Below are 8364 nucleotides of genomic sequence, written 5' to 3'. Positions count from 1 at the left end.
AAAAGGGAGCTAGTCGTTGGAGGGAAGACAAGGCTCGTTCCGTGCGACTCCATAGAAGAGTACGCGCGCTAGAAAAGGCAGCCAGCTTAAAAACGCTAGCTAGGTACTTTTGTAGCCTTATTTAGTTTGGTTGCCTACGCTTGCTCTCCGGCGCGCTACGGCAACACCCCCTGCTTGCTTCTTTCTGTTCGACACGGAGCTCGCAGCCTCCCCACCCTTGCTTAGCGTTCCACTTGTGATCCCGGAGGATTTGGAGAAATGCGCCCGACCATGAAGAATGGATTTTGTATTTTATTTCATGTGAACGGCCCTATCTTGTAAAGAATGGTTTTTCGTGCTATAGACCACGTTGAGAAAGACCAACCAACAACACAAATAAAGACCGTTCCATTTGGGTACCTCGAAAGGGAGGTGCTCCTTATGATGCTACGGACGGCTGTCCGAAGTGCATGCAATGACGGGCTCGGATAGGATCGGATTGTGCGCGCCGGGCCCTTCGGGTGTCCATATTTTGGCCGACCTTAGCGTATATACTATGTTATGCGGCCGTAATATTTTGATACCTTCCACCGCTGTTACGCCAGAAATCCAAGGTTCCACACGAGCTCCTGTTCGGCGGCGTGGTGGCAGGACCGCTAGGGGATTGGCTCCGGGTGTAGGTAGGGTCAAATCCGCAGGGGTCATGCAAATACATAGGCCCCTTCCCTTCTGCCGAGTTGTTTAGAAGGCGCTTTCTGTTCTACGGTCCCTCGGGGCGAAGGGTTAGGTAGGTAGTACGGGCCCTCTGACTTCCAGCTATGTGCTGTGTGCGACTCCCACGAAGCGAATGAAGGGAAGCTCTTCGAGCTTTCTCCGCCAGCGGCTTATGTAGTGGTCGGCATTCCTACGTGCTCCGACTGATCCCCACTGGAGATTATATGAGGGGTCTTGGAAACTGTCGTGACGCTTTGGTGACGAAGGTCACCGGGGTGACTATGGAAGGATTCCGTGGTAGTCTCTGACTCCCTCCAACTCAATCAATATCAAGAACATGTCGTGAGCATGGGGGTTTGGCCGACTACTAAACTATTGGCTAGGGCTTTTCTAGTTATAGCTTCTATAGTGAGTGGCCCTTCCGCTTTGATCTAGTTGTAGTTTGTATTGTACTAAATTGAACACATATCAAAGAAAGGCGATCAATCAATAAGTAGTTGCCCTTCTCCGGCCTGGGAAAAGCAGCGAACTCGTTAAACAAGGGGCTTTTTTATTCATGGTCGCTACTGTTGTATTGTATATTGTCGGGGGAAGCTACTGCTTCTACGACAGCTCTGCTTCCTCGTCTTGCTTCTACTTTGCTTGTTTGCGCGAAGGCTTAGAGTCCTTTTCGCTAGGTCCAAATTAGTCAAAGCGAAAGATCTGATCCAACGGAAATCCCGCATATTGAGCGCAGCTGATATGTGGCTACTAGGCGCGATCATCCCGCATGCCATAAAAAATACTTCTTTTTTTATGGCCCGTCATATAAAGATAGAATAGATATGGATAGAGAGACATTCTATTGATTCGCGAAATGGCTCGTCGATCCAAATGAATCATTCTTCTGGTCTCTCTCTGCCCCCCGCCCCAAAACTGACCCACGACACAGCACCCATTCGTTTCGCGCGCGGGAAGGCAACGAAGTTCAGTTCAAAAGACCGCAGCGGAGTGGAGCAGCCGCGACACGAAGTTCCTTACCTTAGCTGGATCTCGCTGGTGCCACCTAAACGGTAGGTATAGGCGGCGGATGTCTGACGTTTGGAGTTGTCGTTCGTGCACCTGTCCCCAATAGAAGAATGAGTGATCCCTTCCCCTGCGGATCATGGCCTTACCACTAGGTCCCCGATGGCCAGCGGGGGATTCGGTATAGCAGCTGACGTTCGTTTGCGCTTCGCGTTCCCGCTGGACTGGGCACGTGTTAGCTGTAGGAAGTATGGTTACGAAAGTGACTTCGGTTCGCCAGTTCAGGCTCAACTCCTCGCTTTACGTTAGCGGACTTACAGGTTGGGCCGGGGCTCCACGCTCTTTCTTTCTGCGTGGGACGATGCCGGGGAATGTGTCGAGGCGGCGAACAACAACAAGACAACTAACTACATTTGCTTTTTCCCTCCATGAGATGAGCCAGTGCATTGGACCGATGGATAATAGAACTGAGCTGGCCAAACGCTTGGGCGCTCTACATACGATGTAGAAAAAAATCAGATACATATCGATTTCTTTCTGATGGATCCAGAATAGATAGATATCTTGTATCATCAATAGATAGAAAGAGGTCAACCCTTATTATTGATAGAAAACCTTTCGATCTATCAGAACAGAGCAGGCCATCTATCAATCGATTTGAATCATCTCGCTTTTCGTTCATTTCAGCCACGCCATAATAGCCGCCACAATAAGAAAGAAGCAAGCGAAACAGCTAGAAGCGCTCGCTTCACCGCGCCCAACAATTCTTATTCACGGGAAAGCCAACCGAAAGATTCGATTCGGACTTCGTAGAGCCGGTGCTGCTGCTGTCTGCGTAGGGCCGTCCCCCACTCCCGTCCCGGGGCGCTAAGGGGTTTTGTTTTAGGAACAGACGGCGGTGTTTTGCTGACGCCTCGAATCGACGCTTTTGTTGCGACATGCTAAGTTTTCTCCCCTATTGCTAGTAGGTTGATGGGTCGCACGCCCGGCACACATGTTTTGGCCTTGCTTGTGTGTCCATAACTCAAAATAGGTGACCTAACGGCCGCCGCCCGACTAAACATACCAATAGTCACCAAATTCATATGGGCTACTGAGGAGTAGGCAATGATCTTCTTAAGATCGATCTGTCTTAAAGTGGTCAAGGAAGTATATATTATAGCAATCGCGCTTAGAGTATAAATGGAAGGAGTGAAACAAAGTGTCGCTTCGGGAAACATGGGTATTGAAAATCTTAAAAACCCGTAGGTTCCCAATTTTAAAAGAATTTCCAGCCAAGATGACGGATCCAGCCGTAGGTGCCTCTACATGGGCTTCGGGTAACCAAATATGAACTGGTACCATAGGCACTTTGACGGCAAAAGAGGCGAAAAAGCAATCCATAGAAGGATTTGGCGCCGCTCACTAAATTCAGTGGTTAATAAAATTTGTAAATCGGTGGTTCCTGTTTGGAGAAGAATCAACAGAATAGCTAATAGCATAAAAACAGATCCAAGTAAAGTATATAGGAAAAACTGAAATGCTGCCTTGATCTTTCTTTGTCTCGAACCCCATACCCCTATAATGATGGTAGAGTCAGGGGTGGCCCCAAAGCGGAATTGACCGGTGGTAGTTGGTCGAAGCTCCAGTGGGTAGCCACTCCCTTCTCAGGGAACCGTACGTGAGACTTCCGCATCATACGGCTCCGTCCCGAGCTTCCGTCGTCGGCCCTTGTCATTCGACCACTATGCTTGTCTTTTCCGCCTTGACTCTAGAATCTTTTGCTTCTCGGGTGGTGGCGAACAATGCTGCTTGCGTAGCGGGAGATGCCCGCCCGTCGTTTAGGCCTGCTTCCTGCCCGAAAGAAGGCTAGCCGGACTAGTGGTAGGGGACCCGACCGTAAAAAACCCTACCCTATTCTCGAACCCTCTGCCGAGCTCTACCCTGCCCGCATTTATTTGGAAGGGGGCCAAAGAAATGTCTCCACCTGCTGCCAACAGTCTTTCTTCGGAATTCTACTGAACGGGTCGATCCTCCCCTCCGTTTGTTTTAGCAACTTATCCTAAGGTCTCTTCGCCAAGAACTCTCCGGCAACGACAGAGGAACTAACCTGCCTGCAGTGGCGGGGCGGCTTTTTTTAAATAAGACCTGGACGATTATCCCTACCCTCGGTAGCTTACGAGTTTACGTCCATCCCTGGTCGGGTACAGTTTCCTTTATTTTTATCCCTTGTAGCCGTTACCCGAATTCGCGCAAGTGTGTCCACACCCCCCCTGACTTGACGAGGAATACATTCTCGCGAACAAACACACCCCCTACACACACCTAGGAGCACCCCTTCCTGCATATCCATAAAAGACCTGAGTAGGCGGGTCGAGGTCCTACGAGGTACCCACTACTCGGAGTACCCTCCCACCAAAAAAAGATGTGTGGTTCGGTGGTTCGACCAGAAATGCTATGCTTACGCACAAGACTACCCCTCTTCCCGAAAGCTTCGCGGGGACCTTTACTACTTTACGATGACGGGGGACCGCCCGTAGGGGGTTTACTGCACAAGGCCCCTGCAGAGGAAAAGCTTGATCCCAGCGAATAGAAGATGCTCAGCTCCGCACAACATAGGGATTGGCACGCTTTCGGAAAGAACATAGAATATTAGAGGATCCAGCATGCAGGACACGGCGATCATTAGAAATTCACGAATTAGAAATGCTGTAATATACTCTTTCCCAAAACTGCTCATACCAGACCAACCCACTGAAATGCAAATAGGGATCAGAAATGTGGTCAATATCACGAAGAATAATGAAAGACCGTCTATACCCATATACAAATGGATGTTTTCATAAGGAAGCCATCGAAGGCTTTCCACAAATTGAGATTTGGCCGTAGAAGGATCGAATTGTATCCGAGGAACAGGGGGATACAAAAAAGTAATAAGAGAAACGCACAGACCAATCAATCGTATCGGTCTTATTGAAGAATTTGGAATGAAAAGAGGAGTAATGCTTCCTAGCACGGACAGAGAATAGGACCACTTAGATCGAAATAGCATTCACAGAAATGTTCTAACATAGAGTAGAATTGAACATTGAAAAGATTAGTTGACAACAGTCAATCAAAAGATGGGGCGCCAAATTACTAAACAATAGGGGTCTTTCTGTGCAAGTCAGCTGAACACCGTAATTGATGAGTGAGTAGGTGGGTTAGGTGCACCCCTCGCCCAGTGGGAAGTCATGAGGCTAGCCCCCCCTGAATGAAGAAGTAGTGGGGCCCCCTGCCTGCCCACGTATGCGCCTTTATTTAGATTCTAACTAAATATTATACTGAACTTTATCCGGGAATCTTTCTAAAGAATCCATCTGGCAAAACGCAATTTGTCGATTTCAATCTAAGGTGCACCTTGCCTTTTTCAGGTAGCTTTGTTACGCCTATTCAGCTAGGTGGGGCATTGGTCATAGCCGAAGTCGAAGGGAAAAAATAAGGTAATGAGATGATGGTGCCATCAAGAAGTTTTCGACGAACGTAGTAGCGGCCAAAAATGAAACTCTTGCATGAAAGACCGGATTTGACGCAAGATGAATGGCGTTGGGGTTGTTCAAATGAAACCCGCGATCAGAAAGTCACCAACGGAGCCATACAATCTATCTAGTAGTGTGCCATGGCACGGTACTCCGCTTCGGCAGTGGAAGGAGCAACTGTCTATTGCTTTTATCTCATCCAAGATAGTGTCTCGTCTCCCCATAAAATAGATAAGCCTGTAGTTGAGCACCTATCTGAAGGCCCAATTGGCATCAGTAGTTGCACGCAACTCTAAAGAAGACGATGACGGAAAAAAGGATGGCTCGAGAAAAGGTACCTCGAATATATCTAAGAATCCGATAAACTGCTGCAAAGTGAACTGACCAGGGGGCAGCCATGAAAGGCTGACTTTCTTAGGAAAAGCCATCTGGGCAAGAGATCGTCAGATAAACCAAACTACCGACCTACTGTCTGTACTGCATCGGATCAGATAATGGTGAGCCATCAGTCGGATGGAGTTTAACGTAAAGCTCCAAGGGAGTGTCAACAGTCTTCTCATCATTGAGTTGAGCTCGAGTGATCAAGTCATGACGTTATTTGATCTGAGATACCAAATATCCACGAGGAGAATGTGCGACCTCCAAGCCAAGAAAAGGCTTAGGGCGCGTCAGCGCCTTCATAGCAAATAATTGATGAAGGCGACACTTGATCAGCGATATGGTAACGGAGTAATCACCAGTCAGTTTGATATCATCAACATACAACAACAGAATAGCACGTCCTCGAGGATAAACTGATACGAACATGGCCGAATCATGATCACTCCGAGCAAACCCTGCCTGGATAACATAACCACTGTGCTGAACTTCAAAAACCGACGCTATCGGGGCTTGTTGAGACCATAGATTGCTTTGCGTAAAGGACAGACAAGAGAAGAAGTCAGAAGGGCAGGTTCTCTTTCATCCGTCTTTTCTAGGTGCGCATCTCCATCTACTAAAAGTAGGGGTGGTTGCCATAGATAGATTGGGTCATTCGTAACCTGAGCAATAATCGATGCTACTACAGCAACAACGGAAATGACCGACCGATGCTACAGCAGAAACTACAGCTATACGTGGCGGCCCCACACGCAGCTTTGTTTAACAAGCATCACCCTTCCTTTCTTTTCAAATGCTTCCTCAGTCAATCAGTAGCTTATTTGATTCCTATTCTTATTAAACATCTGATATAGATGGTCGGAACAATGAAGCAGATTCTTCATCTGTAGGTTGCAATCCGTATGATTTCTTTTCTCGATCTCCTGCTTGTGTTTCACCTTGCACCTAAGCATCACGTTCCTAGGGACAGAGACATCTGCGCTCTAAGGCAATCATAGTACTACCAGCATGGTTACATCGTTCTGCGGGCAAGCTTCAACTTCAAAGTCACCTGATTTGGCACCAGCCAAAGGAGTAGGAACAGCAGCTGGGGAAGCACCATTACCATCCATGGGATGCTTTGTGAACAGCCCCCTCTGTTCAATACCGATACCTGTCAGATTCCATAGCTGATGAATCTCTTTGTTTTTCCACTCTTTCCCCGTCACGCAAGACGCTTTTCTGGCACAAACCTAGTAGTTATTTGTCCTGCGGATCTTGGGTGAACTGATGACACTGATGCTCCAAGACCAAGAGTTTTCACAGCCAAAGCTATTGAAGCTGCTCCCTCCCATGAATCACAGCTTTCTGGACGCACTGCTTGAACACCATGGAGCAAGATAGAGAAAAAACTCCTATGCCAGTTGATCGAGCTGAACCCACCCACCGCCAGGCAGGTGCATCAGCCTCTTCTTTCTAGTTTCCGACAGGGCTACCCGCACTAGCCTCTGACCTCTACTCCAAAACCTAAACTTCACAGATCCGAAGCCTAAACCTTCACTACTTCCATCACTTCACAGAGCAGGTCTTGTTTTCAAACTTGCTTTCGGGTTAAGTGCAGAAATTCAATTCAATATTCTTGTCATTGAGGATCTATTAGATGAGCTACATGGTGCACAACTGTTTTCCAAACTTGATTTGAGATCAGGTTATCATCAGATAAGAATGAGAAGAGAAGACATTCATAAATTTTAGGACATATTTTTGTCATTATGAATACTTAGTGATGCTATTTGGACTCACTAATGCACCTGCTACCTTCCAATCTTTAATGAATCATGTTTTTGCTCCGGAAATACATTTTGGTATTCTTTGATGATATTCTGATATATAGCAAGACCAAACAAGCTCATATCAAGCATCTAAAGTTACTCCTGGACATTCTAAGGTCATAAAAACTATATGCTAAGATTAGCAAATGCAGTTTTCCTGTCCCTCAAGTGGAGTATTTAGGGCATGTTATCTAAGGATAGGGTCTATCTACAGACCCCCACAAAATAGTTGCCATCAAAGAATGGCCAGCACCTAAGACTATCACTCAGTTGAGGAGTTTTCTTGGTATGGCTGCAGAAAAAGAAGATTTGTCAAGAATTATGGGATCAATTCTAGGCCACTTCATGACTGTCTAAAAAAAGATTCATTCCAGTGGTCAGATGCTCAAATTGAGGCCTTCACAACATCGAAGAATTGTCTGGTCACTGCTCCTATTATGGCTTTGCCTGATTTGACCCTACCATTTACTTTTTAAACAGATGCATCAGGTCAAGGTATTGGTTCTGTCCTCATGCAACAAGGCAGACCAATTGCTTATTTCAGTAAAACCCTTGGACCCAGAAATGCAGCTATGTCAACTTATGATAAGGAGAAGCTTTAGCTATTTTGGAATCCTTGAAGAGATGGCGCCACTACTTTCTTGGTTCCCAATTCTTTTTTTGATCAAAACTGATCAACAAAGCCTTAAATACATCACAGAACAAAAAGTCTCTGAGGGCATCCAGCACAAGCTTATGTGAAAATTGCTTGAATTCAATTACAAGATTGAATACAAAAAAATAAAACAAGGTTGCAGATGCTTTGAGCAGAAGAGATTCTCTTATGATGGCAGTCACTGCAGTTACTCCTGCTTGGGCTTCAACTGTAGAAACCAGCTACACTAATGATGATCACTGCAAATCTCTGCTTGAGAAGCTCACTATATCAGCCAATGCAGCACCCCCTTATACTCTTCATTCTGGCATTTTGAGATATAAAG

At 46.6% G+C, this 8364-nt stretch overlaps 1 pseudogene; it reads right to left on the bottom strand.

Annotated features, from left to right (window-relative positions):
- Nucleotides 1-2517: 2517 nt before the first annotated feature.
- LOC141021231 (NADH-ubiquinone oxidoreductase chain 4-like) lies at nucleotides 2518-3459 on the bottom strand (annotated as a pseudogene).
- Nucleotides 3460-8364: the final 4905 nt, after the last annotated feature.

Source organism: Aegilops tauschii, chromosome 4, assembly GCF_002575655.3.
Source record: "Aegilops tauschii subsp. strangulata cultivar AL8/78 chromosome 4, Aet v6.0, whole genome shotgun sequence".
NCBI lineage: Eukaryota > Viridiplantae > Streptophyta > Magnoliopsida > Poales > Poaceae > Aegilops > Aegilops tauschii.
Note: the sequence above shows the minus strand (reverse complement) of the source record. Positions and strands in the feature narration are given on the sequence as shown.